Raw genomic sequence first — 12,743 nt, forward strand, 5'->3', positions numbered from 1 at the left:
TTTTGTTTGTTTTTTTTTTACAATGAAGGGGGTTAAACCCTGTCAGGGAGGTTGTTGATGCTCCATCTCTGCAAACATTCAAGATCAGGTTGGACAGGGCTCAGAACAACCTGATCTAGTTGAATATACCCCTGGTTATTGCAGGGGGTTTGGACTAGATGACCCTTAAAGGTCCTTTCCAACCAAACTGTGCTATCATTCTGTGATTTTCCTGGCTTCAGTTTTGTCTCAAGGGAGGTATTAGGCAATGTGTGTAGTTACCTCAACTGAGGTACATTGCTGCTTTCCCATAGGGATCTCACATTTAATAAAGCAGACAGGTTATTCCCCATCTGTCATATTTACAGAATCAAATATCCCAACATCCTTTATGCAATTCCTGCTTTATGTACTTTGTCACCTCTAAGGCAGTGGTTAAGCACAGACGTGGCCCAAGTTCATTTGTTTGTGGGACGTGGCAGTAACATCAATTACAGAAGAAAAGAACTGCAAAGTTCTTTGAAAAGTCACGTAGTTCAATGTTCAAGGCACGATCAACTGTATTTACCAAACTCCTCCAACATCTGTCTAACTTGTTCTTGAAACTTTCCTTCACAGATTTTACATTGCCCTTCCCAATCCTTAACTACTATTATCAGTAACCTGATCGATTTTGTCTTATGAGAAGAAACATGTTCATCTGGTTTATTGTTATGCTAATCCTCTCTATGATGGCCTTTCTGTAAACTGTTATGCCTGGTGCAAGTGCTTCTCTTCAGTCCAGAGCAGGCTGGAGGTGCTTCCAACATAAGAAGTCACATTTAGAACTGTATCACTATAATGTGTACTAAGCAGATTAAAGGCTGTGTATAAAGAAGTATTATAAAGAAATTCAAGTGAAAAATGTCAGATGATAGACTTTTTAATTAGGTTTCAGAGAAGCCTGTTCTTGACCCGGGGCTGCTTTGTTATCCCAAATAATTATTTGGAATTATATGAAGCACTGCTCATGAAAACTGCAGATGACTTCAAAACAGCCCAAGGCCACCTGGGCCCCTTGAATAACACGTGTTTTAATCCACCTACGCAGCCAATATCTGTGCATCAAAGCTGAAGTTGCTGTCTGTTCATAGGATAAAATACAAAGCATGTTTTTGGGCTGGGTGTGAGGGGGGACAATGCTGTATCTTCGAAAGCAGTGAATCACATGAGGGCTGAGGAGGTCACAAGGGGTAAATGCATGAATGCTGCCAGTGCAATGTGGCAACTGCAACAGCAAACGCAGACATCAGGTGTGTAAGCACCAATACTATCAGTGCTAGGATGTGGCCGTAGCCATTGCATTGCACAGGAACGTGACTATTCTGGAATCACTGTGAATGATAAAAGGTGTAACCAGCTAGAAAGGCTCATTAGGAACCCAGAAGAATGAGTCAGTGGAAAAATCTGGGCTGTACGAAGGTGATAGGTAATTATCTACCCAACAAAAGCATAGCAGAAAGGCGCCGTAATCATCTGTGCACGGCGAGATCCCCTCGCTGGAGAAGGAAAACGTTTGGTGGTTAAAAATCATGGCATTTTCGACGTGTTGCCTTCCTACAGGATTCTTTAATTTTTTGAAACCCTAGTGTTTCAGTCCCCGAGCGGTGCCTGGCGTGAGCCCAGTTTAGCTGCAGGTGCCAGCCCCCTCCTCGCTGGTGTGAGGTCCCAGCTGGACACTCTTCCCATGGACAAACACCAAAGGCGCTGCTACTGCTCCCAGGTGGAAGAATTGTCTTAATCTGGGAGCTTTGCCTGTGCAGAGCAGGGGCCACGGCTTTTCAGCTTCTAGTAGAGATAGGACTGGATACGGCCGGAAAGGTAAATCAAAGGTAACCCACGGAGCAGATGAGACAGCGGCTGGAATCGAGACAGAGGTGAGCAAGGAGGGGTAAATCCGCTGTCAGTCAGCTCTTTAAGCAGCAGCTGTTACCGTATAGCAAAGGCACCGGCAGGCTCGGTGCCGCCATCCCCGGCCCGGGGCACAGCGACCCCTCCGCCGGGCTCCGAGAGCCCCGCGCCGGCAGCGGCGGAGCCCGGCCCGAGCAGCGGCGGAGCCGGGCCCGAGCAGCGGCGGAGCCCGGCCCGGGGAGCGGCGGAGCCCGGCCCGGGGCGGCGGCGGCGCCGGGCCCGGGGCGGCGGCGGAGCCCGGCCCGAGCCGGCGGCGGAGCCCGGCCCGGGGCGGCGGCGGAGCCGGGCCCGGGGCAGCGGCGGAGCCCGGCCCGGGGAGCGGCGGAGCCGGGCCCGGGGCAGCGGCGGAGCCGGGCCCGGGGAGCGGCGGAGCCCGGCCCGGGGCAGCGGCGGAGCCGGGCCCGCGCAGCGCCGCCCCCGCTCCCTCCCCGCCCCCGCCGCCATGTTGTGGGGCCGGCCCCGCGGGAGGCGCAGGGGCCGCGGCCCGGCGGAGCCGCCGCTCGGGGCAGCGCAACAGGTACCGGCGGGGCGGGGGGCGCGGGCCGGAGCGCTGCGGCTCCGCTGCCGCGGGCCGCTTTACTCAGCTTTTAATCCTCAGCTGAGTCCGGTCTCTCTCTTTTTTTTTTTTTTTAATTTTTTTTTTTTCATTTTTTTTTCCACCCCCTCCCCCTTTTTTTTGGGTGGGGGTGGTGTCTGGGGCTGTAGCGGCGGTGGCTCCCGCTGCCGGCGCCGCCGCTGCTCGCCCGCGCTCCCTCCCGCGCTGCGAGCGGAGCGATCCCGGTGCCCGTGCCCAGACCGCTCCGGAGCGCCCTGCGAGGTGAGGGGACCCGGACGCGTTTGTACAGCCCCGTTCCTTGTGCTGATGGTGATTTCGTTCCGCCTGGTTAACTGTGAGAACGCGGAGTTTGGAGAAACCGAGCTGGTTTCTGCAGTTAAAGTTTGCAAACTGTTCTGTCTGTAAATAGACCGGCTTTTCTCGGTCTCGACTTCTCACCGCGGCATGTCGTAATTCAGAAAATAAAATGAGGCTGAGGTACGTGATTCGGTTTCCTAAAGATTAAGGTACCATTTTGAATACAGTAAATGGTTTTCAGGGCATTTGGGGCTTTGACATCTGTCACATTGCAGAACTCGAAAGTAGATCGTGCTTTAAGATAGTGCCTGCGTTCTTTTAAGTTATTCTTGCAGCAGCTCTCTTAAACATCAGTCGGAAATTCCCCATCTAAAACACGGGAATGAGAAGTCTCAAGCTTCTTTGCCCTTGTGTCCAGGCTGCCCTATTTTGTGCGTCGCTGTTTTGGGGAAATGATGTTATTTTGACTCGTTTGCTGTTGGTGCTGGCCTGTGGTGGCCGCAGCTCCCCCGCCGTGCACAGGAAGGCTCGGGGGTGTGTGAAGCAGAATGTGCTGTGGGTAGCATCGGTGGCACATAAACTGCTGCTCACTCTCGAGAACTTTAAATCATTCATCTGAAATTTGTAACAAATTAATAATCAATCCGAAATTTGCTTGTAACAAACATAAGCATCTGCTGATGCGACGGTGATACGTAGAAGTAATGAGCGTAGGAACTAGTTGGATAAATAGTTACACGGGCTTCGTTCTGCTACCAAACCTGGTTCATTTTTGTTACCTTGTTTTCACTCTACCTCCCCTGTTTCGTCTGTGTGTATTTTTTCATCCTGACTCAGCTGGGACGGGCATTCACACCGCCGTACCTTTGAGTATTTCGAGAAATCTTAATTCAGGCTCTGGGCTCCGTATGATGTGAAGAGAACTGTGTGATGCCTGCAGACCTGGATTTAGGCTGCTCCGTGCTCTCTGTTGAACAGAATTTTTTGTTAGATTAGCCTCCTAACTCAGATGCCTAAATTAGATCAAGTGACTATACTTATCCTTTTAATTACTATCCTGAGGGAATTGCATTTACTTTTTTCTCCTCCATCTGTGCAAGATCTGGGGTACAGGATGTAGCTATCCCTGGTTGAGTTGTAGCTGTCACTGTAATAGAGACAAAGAGGATGATGTTCCTGTAGCAGTAACAATAACAAAATGGGATACCTATGGTCTGTTTGTGCTAATCATAAAAATAACGGGGTTATCTACCATAGCTGCTGGTCAAAGCACCAAAGCTTTATGAGTACTTATTTTTTAACCATTCTTGTAGACAGAATGAGATAGATCAAGGCAAAAAAGCGTGTGGGATGATTTTGAACTGTGTTTTTGAGAAGGCTTTATTTATTGAGACTCAGGTATTACAGTGGTTTGTACCATAGCAGTACTTACAGTAAAGTTTTTTTACAGATCTTTCTGTTGTAGTTTATAATATAGAAAAGTGAATTAATTCAATGCCATAGGAAAGTAGCAGCTCTGGAAAATGAAGCTAAATCTGCAGGTGATAGTGTTTCTTCATTGAGCTACTTGTCAGGAGCTGGTGAGGAAAATGAGGCAGCATTTGGAAAGTGAAGGGTGATGTGCATGCTTTGCTTGGGGTTTTATAGAAACCTTCACAGCCTTTGAAAATAGAAATCTGTCAGGAAAATACTTTGGATTTAGTCCCTGAAAGGCAGTGTAGTCCAGATTAGTTCCTGTCACAAATTGAGACAGATGTCGCTGGTCTGAGACATAATTCACTTGCAGACTTTTAACTAACAGGTTATCTGCTATTGCCTCAAAGATTTAATTTGATCAGCATGCAAAATATGTGAAAAAAGCATTTAATGAGATTTTTCTTTTAAAGGCCAGAGGTGTTCTCTTTGTCTTTTTTAAAAACTGGCTAAAAAATTGGACATCTTTTTTTGTAGTGTTAATTTCTGGTCTATTTTCACTTGAAAGGAAATACCTCCACTATCTTAGTTTTAAAAAGCTTTTAACTGATTCAATTTGTTTTTATTTATCTCAAATGTAGTTACAGAATAATATTGTTTTGAAGGGACTTCTGGAGATCATCTGGTCCAGCCCTATGAAAAGCATGGCCAGGTCAGGTCACTCAAAGCCATGTCTGGTTGTGTTGGGATTATCTCTGGGGGTGGAGATCCCAAAAACTCACTGGACAGCCCTGTCCAGTCTGGTACCTACACTGGCTCAGAGTACATCCCATCCCCTTGCCCAGGCTGCCAGTAAAGACATTAAAGAATACTGGCCATGGTATCAGCTCCTGGGGAGCATTATTAGTTCCAACCAGATGGATTTGGGACTGCTGACTACAGCCCTTGGAGTCACCCAGTTTACAGTCAACTTTTTCAAACTATACTCCATCAGTTTGGCTGGAAGGACAGTGTAGGAGACCTCATTAAAAGCCTTTGTAGTGTCAAAACAAGCTGCTGCTCTCATTCACAGGGCCAATCATCTCAAAGATGAGATGTGTCAGGTGTGGTTTGTTCTCAATAGCCACAGACATCACGTTTTTCTTCTTGAAGCATCTCTAGTTGGGTCCCAGGAGGATTTGTTCCATAATCTTTCTAGGGGCTGAAGTAAGACTTAGCTGCCTTCTGTTTGCCTTTTCCCAGTCACCAGGATCCTTGACCAGTCACCAAGACCCTCCAAAAATAACAGAGCTTGGTCTTACAGTGACATTAGCCACTGCTCCTGGCAGCACTGGGGCTGTGATTTATTCCATATATATGCATGCAAATGCTCTATTTACATGTTTTCAAGTTATTTTGGCTTTCAAAAGCTGCTTTCAGTTCAGTGCAATGTTAAATCTCTTAGTAAAGGATGTTGGATGATGGATTCTGCATGTTTTTAATTTTTGGAGTGAAGCTTGATGTAGACAAATTGTTCTGTGAAAATCATGAGAGTAGTAGTTGACTGACAGAGAGTTTGGGGTGTTGCTTGGATTGGAAAGTTTGTTTTATGTGGCTGAGTGATTGGGAAAGTCAGTAACCTTTCTTAAAATTTTTTGCTTAAGTGATGATTGGTGATTATAAAGATAACAAAGATGGAGTTGTGCTAATTTGGAGAGTTCATTTGATGAGGGAATGATCTGTTTCAAGTGCTATCACTTGTCAGAAAACAATACAAAGCATACTTTGAGGTTCAGAGGTTGAGCCTAGATATGGGGTGAAATAGGGTATTTACTGTATTCCTCTTACCTTTAAAAACATACTATCAGTCTTCACCTTTTAAAATTGCATTTTTCTTGTGTGCCCTGGTTGGTGACATCAGACTATTTTGAAGGGAAATACTCATGTTAGAATGCCTGGTTGGATTTCTGGAAGGGCTAACCAGCTGTTTTAAGTGATCCTGAAATTTTCAAATGCTTAGTTGCAAATATTGCAGGTAGCTGAATTCCCTCTGGTATTGTGTATCTGAATCCTGATCAATATAGAACCAGGAGATTTATGTCTAAGTTCAAGTTCCTTCCAGTGGCAAACCATTGTAAGCCAAAGCCAGCTGTGAGCAGTGAAGCCTTGTTTTCTGTGGTATTAGCTGTCTGAGTTTGATCATATGTGAGCCTGTGTTGAATTTTTTCCTGTGGTCAGTACATTTAGAACAGCTTTCAGCCATGTGTATCCTCTGGTGTCTAATATAGGTACTCAAACATACAGCAGTCTTTCTCTCTCTTGAGAGTACTAAATTTGGTTGTGCCTTTTCTGTCTGGTTGTCTGCTTTTTATGAATATTATAGTCAGTTAATATCATTGCAAAGGACACCCTTCTTCTGTTAAGCTTGGTTCATGTTGGGTGATGGGGTTCATCAAAGGAGTTTACTCATGTCTCATACTCTGAGAAAGGCAAGCTAAGAATTCAGGCATCCTGGTTGCTTGGTTACTATAATGCTACTGCTTTCATTAATTCACTTGTCTATCAGAATGGTGTTTTTTGGGTTGTTTTTATTTTTTTTATTCTCAGATTTATTTAAGGATAAGTCTTTAGAAAACAAACAGGAGACTATTTCATAAGAAGTTCTTTGTTCATCTTGCTTCTATTTATACATTGTTTTATTGCCCTTTGCAAGATGATACAGGGACTGTACTAACTTGTTTTTCTGGTATAGTTGTGCCATTAGCACCAAATGTAAAGGTGAGGATTAGGTCACATAAAAATTATAAAGTCAAAATGGAGATGATGAAATGTCATTTTTCTTCAAATTTAGAGTATTTGGAACTTTGTCAATATAGGAACAGAGCCTGGCCACATTGGTTACTTGGATCCTAGAATTAAAATAATGAATTGAACATTAATATAGAGGTGCACACAGTGTTGTGTAACTCTTCTTTTCAGACCAACACATGAAATTCAAATGATGTAACATGATGACAGTAGCAGCACAAAGCATTGAAAGTACCTAATAGAGGATAAGTACTTGAGAACTACTTTTAAACATTTTGGCAGTTACAAATAGTTGAAAAGGTGTGGTTGATCCAGAAAAATCACAGTTTCTTTGGAAAAACGATTCTGAGAGCAGCCAGTTTGACTTGAGACACTTTGCTATGGGATTTTGCAGCTTCAGAAGTAGCTGATAATGAGCTGGCTCTACTAGTGAAAATGTTCAAGGCTGATGCAAGTGGAGCTTGTGAAATGCTGTGGTATCAGTCATGACCAGGATCTGCAGTTAGTGATTCAACAGCATACAAGTGAAGTAAGGGAAGAACAGGAAATGGGAGTTAACTTTTCTTTGTTTCTAAAAATATTACAGTTGGAATGTGAAAAAAAAAAAATCACCTATTATGGCTATACTAATAAATGTATCAAAAATCAGAATACATTTAAATAATACTTTGGTCTTATCTTTCAAAGGTCAAGAATTTTACTAAGCAAAAGCTAAAACTTTCTAGCTTTTTCCATTATACTGTTATGGAAACTTTAGCGTCGTATGCTTTTAAGGTAGGACATGTCTTTCTGAGATACATTTGCCCCTTGGGATTTTATATGATATTGAGATGTTTGTTTAACATGGGTGATAATTGATTCCTTAATATCATGAAATTCAATTTGGTGGTCAAAACATTATTACAGTATGCTCTAGAGCTCTGTGCTAAAGGTTTAAGAGACCACATTTCAGCTGGATGATTTGAAGGACTATTCTTGATAATACAAGCATGGATGTGACTTGTGGATGGGAGTGGGGTCAGAGGCAGGAGTCTTCAGCTGGGGTGGGTGGGAGGTGCTGTGCCACTCTGCCTGTGTCCTGGCTCCAGCTAGAACCAGTGTGCTGGTCCCAGAGTCCCTGTGCTGGGTGGCATCTCCATTACACCCACACTTTTCTGTGTCACTTTGGGGAATGCATTTTTACCCATCCATTAGCCAACTAAAATACTCCTACCTAGTTATTTTTTTTTGTTTTGACTGCCATATGCTAATCTTTGCTTTTTCTCCCACAAGGTTTCCCTGTTTTTTGATTCATCAGAGATAAACACCATTTCTGTGCTTTAAAGGCTTCTTGTGGCCTTTCTCCTCTCTGCTTGTCATCTCATTTAATTTTGAGAAGTTAAACCTGCGGTGGTTTTATGCTCCTGTCTGGCTTGCAAGCAGATGCCTAAACTGTAAATCCTGTCTCACTGAGTGTTTTACTTTCATTAGTTTTACAGATACTCAAAGATTATTCTCTGCTGAGCACAGAAGAGTGCTCATGTATCTTTTGTTTTATGCTTTGCTATGGGAGCCCATTAGATGTTCTGTATATTTTGCACTATTATCTGTGTCTGAAAGCTGAGCAGCAAGTTAAGCAGCATCTCTTCTATCATAAAAAGAAAATAACCTTAAGAATTCTTCTGTTAGTTTTTTTCTGTTAGTTTTTTTTCTCTGTTAGCATTTTGCTTTTCCTTCTGATGAAGGACAGGAGTAGGCTCAAAATTTTCCTCTAAGGTGGCAAGATTTTAAATGAATAAGCTTAAAAGTAATATGCTGTCATGTTTCCAGTCATGGCTGAAGTAAGAAAACTGTGAAAAGAAGACAACTCATCAAATACTAATGTCTTGCCCAAGTCAACATTGACATAAATTGTGAAGGTAGAGAACTCCAAGTTTCAAGGTGTGTGAACCTCACCAAAACAGCATTTAAGGGTGCTTGCACAAAGCTTGCAAATTATTACATGTGAGAATTAATGTGTTTTAAAGCAGAATCTTAAGAAAAGGCATATGGAGTGAGGAGTCATGTGAATTAGAAAGTAGGAAGCAAAAAAAACCCCAGAAAACCAAAAAAAAAACCAAAAAGCCATGAGTATTTTAAGTTACCACCCCTTGAGGAGCAAGTGTATCTCACTCAGCTCTCTGGAAAGGTTTCAATATGCAGCTTAGAGTTGCTTCTTGAAGGTAGAAGCTCAGAGTCTTCAAAAAAAAAAATCTTATAATAGTCTACCCTCTTCTTGTTTGTTGTTTTTGGTTTTTGTTGTTTTTTTTTTTTCATTTCCTTTCTAAGCAAAGCAAGCAGAGGTGGTGATGTTTGTCTGGAATCAGGTGAGTGAATGTATTCTCCCAGGGCGTGACAGAATTGGGTTCAAGTCCCACCTTTTCCTGAGGAAGTTTGTGTCTCCTGGGAGAAGGGCCAGGGAATTAAATAGTGAGCTTCCTGAAGTGGGATTCGCATTCTCTCAGAACGATTTCTTCCTTGCAAAGAAGATTTGAAGCTGGAGAGTCATGGACAGACAGAGCGGGACCTGCAGATCTCTGCCTTAATGTAGAGATTTAAAAATAAAATGGGAGAGACCTTCTCCTAGAAAGGAGGAAGGAAAGATCAGTTTTAATCTCCAGAAACAGAGGAGGGATCTGAACTGTGTCTTGATACTTTGAATGGGTGCTTTCACAGCTGAACAACTGTGTAAGAAACAGAGTAAGCCCAGCAATAGTGACCACACAATTCTGTTTTTTGAACAAAAACAGATCCTTGTATTTTGGATGGTCAGTATATTCAGAATGCCTATTAGGCAAGTTGGGCAGAAAGGTATTTGTCAGAAAAAAACTTCTTGTGTTCAGTCTGGATCTCAGAATCACTAGGCTGGAAGAGACCATCAAGACAGAGTCCATCCCATGCCCTAACACCTCAACTAAAGCATAGCACCATGTGCCACATCCAGTCTTTTTTTAAACACATCCAGTGTTGGTGACTTCACCACCTCCCTAGACAGGCCATTCCAGAACTTTATCACTCTTTCCATAAAAAATTTTTCCCTCATATCCAACTTCTATTTCCTTTGGCACAGCTTAAGACTGTGTCCTCTGGTTCTGTTAGTTGCTGCTTGGAGAAAGAGACCAACCCCCTGCCAACCACAGCCACCTTTTAGGAAGCTGTAGAGAGCAATAAGGTCACCCCTGAGTCTCCTTTTCTCCAGGCTGAACACCCCCAGCTCCCTCAGCTGTCCCTCACTTGTGTCCCAAGCCCCTCACCAGCCTCATTGCCTCCTCTGGATGTGCTCACTGTTGGGTTGGATGTTTCTCTTTCACAATGGAAAGGGGGAATGAAAAGGAAGGGGGTTACCCTAAGGTTAAGAAGTAAAATGTTTAATGCGCTTTTAAATTTTTTTTTTTAATATCAAAATATTAACTAAGGCTCTCAGTACTGTTATGTACAGTAGCGGGGGAGCAGGAAGAGCCAGCAGTGTGCTACCCACAGTCAACTCCTCCATTCTGTCACTGATGTCATTCATCTGTTATCAGAGTGGGTGGACTTTGTAAGCTGGCCACAGTGCATTTTGAAAAGGCCATGTGGCTGTGTATAACTGTTCTGTATAAAGGAGATAAATGCTTGGCCTGCCACAATGTTGAGATGTTTTTCTTTTTTTTTTTTTTTTTTTTTATCAGTAAACTCTCATACCAGTATGTCTTGAATAAAAAGACAAAGAGAAGTTACAGTCTGTGCTGTTTCATAATGCATTACTAATGCTTCTTATTCTCTCATTTTTAATAGAGTACTCCAAAAAAAGCAGTAAACAACTGCATGGGCTATTGCAGTGTCACTGCTTTGCAAATATAATAAGTTGTCTTTATGGTGTCCAGATCTACAGGTGTTGCAAAGAGTAAGTCAGGTACCTAGTGCTGCAGTCTCTGTCCTTGCTAATTGGCTCTTGCAGCAAAATTCTGCAGTATATCTTCCTCCTGCCATGGAGAGAAGGAAAAAAGTAATAGTGTGACCACACATGCTGCTTCCATGGGATTAGCTTTCTTCCAGACAGAGCCTGGTACACCAGACCTTCATTCCTACTAAAACTATGTGGCTATGGTTTTTCTGAGAAATGTTTTGGGAAAAAAAATTGATTCACGTATAAATATTAACAAAGATTGTGGTAAGACTGCCCTTCATAAAATGGCAATATGCCTATGATTGGGAAAACTAAAAGCTTTTTTCCTTTCTCCTGCAGTCTGCTAAGCTCTAATGTTTTCTAATGCTTTCAGCATGGTCCTGACATGCCCCCTGCATCTTGCAATCTCCTAATTTCTTTTCTCCACTTGTATCAACTATAATGAACACTGAAAGAGAGAACAGAAGTTGCAGTCTGGCAGGTCAGTTTGTGAAAACAATTAGTGCTTTAAAGATTTGGGCTAGTCAGATGGCTTGTTTACAAGAACTTGCTGTTCTGCTGTTAAAATGTAAGATCCGAGTTTTCCTGTTTTCACCCTAAATGGCAGCATGACTTAATGTCATCTACAGTGTCCATAAGGATGTTTGAGCCTGTTGTTACACCATGGATTTCATACTGTCTGCCACAGTTTCTTATAACTGGTGACTGAGTTCACCAAGCACATCTTCTAGAGCATTTTGTGGAAACAGTTTTCTGTGAATTGCTCTACTGATGATGTCCATGATTTAATCCGTATCATCTGTTTGAGACACTGGTTATAGTATTTCCTTGATTTTTATTTTCTTTCTTCAGTGAACATTTCTGTATGACATAAAAAGGGTCCTTGGAAATGTACAGCTTTCACCTCCATTAATGTTTAAAAGTTATAAAGTGTAAGTTTGTCTTAAAGTGAGAATATTTTGCTGTGATTCCCCTTGGTAAGTAAGGTGTTCACACTTGTGTCCTAAAGGCTTAAGGTGCTTTTACATCTTTGTAACCTTTATATGTGGTGACTGCAGCAACTTTATTTGCAATTTGTGAAAATAAGCTGCTTTTAGCTTTGATAAATGCATAGTCTCCAAGCCTTTGGGATGTACTGAAGAAATGCAGAAGACAGAATACTTGTTGAGGGCAATCTCTATTCTTTGAGAAGGGTTGTTTTTGACTTTTGAAAATGTGCGCAGATTTCAAGTTTACTGGGCTGTTTCCTCCTTCGTTAAAAAATGAGGGGAAATTATACTGCAACAATACTTTTCTTCTTCCTTTTTTTACTTCTTGGTACAATTGAGAATCTGTCACTGGAGAAGTATCTATGCTTGGTGTAGTCCTGGTGTCTGAATGACGTGGACCTGTGCAAAGGAATAAGATTGTGTTCCCAATGCTGGTGATATAAAAAATCCTGTAAAAGTCCCATTTATAATTTTTGGTTGCTTCTGTAAGGTCATAGTTTTCTCTGCTTGTAAGGGCTACTTTAGGAAGGTTTGGTTCCCTTCAAATTTAGTGTTTAAAATAGAACAAGGTCTGCATATAGACATAATAGTGAGACAGTAGAGCTAAATCATGATTTAATCACATCACACTGCTGTAATGTACTCTCAGTACAGACCATTGGGCTGCTCCCTGTTTTTGGACCTTGGGTGTTGATTCATCTACATGGCAATGCCCAGCACAGATTTATCAGGCTGGTTCAGCCCATACTTGGGGAAATTGGGGAATTTTCAGGTACACTAGAAAATCCTGTGTTGATAATTTGGGCAGGGATGCTCATTATTTTTGCTGATGAAAATGAACCAGCAACACATGTTCTACATAGATGCA

General features: G+C 42.6%; 1 protein-coding gene across 15 annotated transcripts in view; it reads left to right on the forward strand.

Annotated features, from left to right (window-relative positions):
* The first annotated feature begins 1,764 nt into the window (after positions 1 to 1,764).
* The window catches only part of ITSN2 (intersectin 2), a 79,524-nt gene continuing 68,545 nt past the window's right edge, over positions 1,765 to 12,743 (forward strand). For 4 of the 15 annotated variants that reach the window (XM_021529771.3, XM_021529776.3, XM_021529775.3 and 1 more), the window contains exon 1: positions 2,356 to 2,446. The gene's annotated coding sequence lies outside the window, so the exon portion shown is untranslated. Of the gene's footprint in view, positions 1,896 to 2,355; positions 2,963 to 9,302; positions 9,328 to 12,743 lie in introns of those variants that run through there. The other 11 variants (XM_021529773.4, XM_085574468.1, XM_085574466.1 and 8 more) reach the window with 9 other exon arrangements.

The sequence above is a fragment of the Lonchura striata genome, chromosome 3 (assembly GCF_050655825.1).
Source record: "Lonchura striata isolate lonStrDom1 chromosome 3, ASM5065582v1, whole genome shotgun sequence".
NCBI classification, from domain to species: domain Eukaryota; kingdom Metazoa; phylum Chordata; class Aves; order Passeriformes; family Estrildidae; genus Lonchura; species Lonchura striata.